Here is a 1,938-nt window from a genome sequence, read left to right as displayed (position 1 = left end):
AACGGTCTGATCTTAGGTTTATCTAATGGCCTTCATACCTTCTCTCTAAGATGTCTTTACTCATCGTCATGCAGCGGTCTGATCTTAGGTTCATCTAATGGCCCTCATACCTTCTTTCTAAGATGTCTTCGCTCATTGTCATGTAGCAGTCTGATCTTGAGCTCATATCATGGCACACACCTTCTCTCCAAGGTGTTTTCGCCTTTCATAAGCAGTTGCATCCTCCTTCAACTGGGATGCTTCAATGTGGCTCTAAGATTCTCTATTATCATGTGGACTTGGGAGAGATTACTACCACTAATCATATAGAAAGAGAGAGTTGTGATACACTCCTCACAATCCTTCATCTCAATTTCTATGTTTGGAGCTTTTACGCTTTTCATCATCGCACTTAACAACTCCACCTATGCCAACTCTCTTTGGTGTCTTCACCCTTCATCATAGGCGATCGTACCCCCCTTAATTTAATGTTTTTGCAACAACTCATCTTTCCATCCTTGCATACATTGGAAAGGTCTTCGCCTGTTGTCTTTCATTAAGTGCATAAGAGACTTTCTATTGTACAACTTCTATACAGTCTCTACTCTAAGCTTTCTTTAGGAACTCTTCTTCTCCCTACACCTATTGTCTCATTATAATACCTCATTGGATCCTATAGGTACTCATGCACAATCTCCTTATACCCTCGTGTAATTTTTGTTCTCCAGATCCTTCTTATTCCTTCTTATTCTTTGTTTATGTTTGATAGCAGCTCATCTTGTCATAATACATCTCCAAGTCAAAATAGGGTGTCAATCTTTATCCCCTTGTTGTATTTCTCTTTCATTATCAGGGTCTTCATCAATTCTTCCCTCGAGAAATCACAATCACCAAATCTAACTTCTTTGGATAAATCACCACTCCATCAGATTCTTGATTATACAAAACCTAATTGTTCCCCTTGTGCCGTCATCCTGCTAATCTTTAACAACTTCATTACAAACTATTATATATAAGAAAATAGTAGCGTATGGATAATTCTTTGACTAAGCAAATTCCTAGGAAAGATTGAAGGGGTCACACTGGTCCCGCTTAAAATTCAATCTCTTAGACATAACTTTTTAGATCATATCTATCTATCATGTTGTCTTTCCATATATATAACCATTTGCTAGCTTTGTCGCGGCTTTCCTTTACAATTGATCTAGAATATCTTGGTTTTATACCTAATTTCTCAACATCTAGCGAGACTACCAGTGCTTAGATTCATCAAGATTGGTCTTTATCAATTTCCACTCTCCACCTCAAATCGTCCACATGATTGGGTGTCCAGAGTTTCCCAATTTTACCTTCCTTTAAAGCAATTAAAATTTCCTCACTTAGCAATTCAACATATATAACTAGGCAAGTGTGTGTGACTTCTTCTTCATCATCATCTCCATCGACCTCCATAATGACCTTCAGATGCCTTCTAGCTGGGCAATCTCTTTTAATAATTCAGTACCACCATATTTGGTCTTAATTTAAATAATCAAATCATACCATTACATCCAAAACAATCAAATTAACTAGAAACAAGTTTAAAATCATCCAAATTGCATTTCAGACAGCTAAGATTTGATCAAAATAATTATGGCCTGATGAGTAGCCCAGATTCAATCTCAAATCCGGTTGCACATAGGATCAGCCACACTAAATCCTATCCATCAGGTCGCGACTGATGACGTGTGATTGATACTTAAACGTGTATTTTTATCAAGGTCTTATATCATCATTTTACACTTGAAGTATCAACAAGTTTATGCCTTTCATTTCCTTTCCTTTACTTAGTTAATGACACGACTAAATGATTGATGTTTCTCCCAAATGCAGGAGTGTCGAAGTAATAAATAACCCGATAAGACTGGGGTCGAACCACAGGGAGGTGAATTGTACAAATTATAAATAACAATAATACAA

This window comes from Populus euphratica, unplaced genomic scaffold (assembly GCF_000495115.2).
Source record: "Populus euphratica unplaced genomic scaffold, PopEup_1.0 scaffold1328.1, whole genome shotgun sequence".
Taxonomy (NCBI): domain Eukaryota; kingdom Viridiplantae; phylum Streptophyta; class Magnoliopsida; order Malpighiales; family Salicaceae; genus Populus; species Populus euphratica.
Note: the sequence above shows the minus strand (reverse complement) of the source record.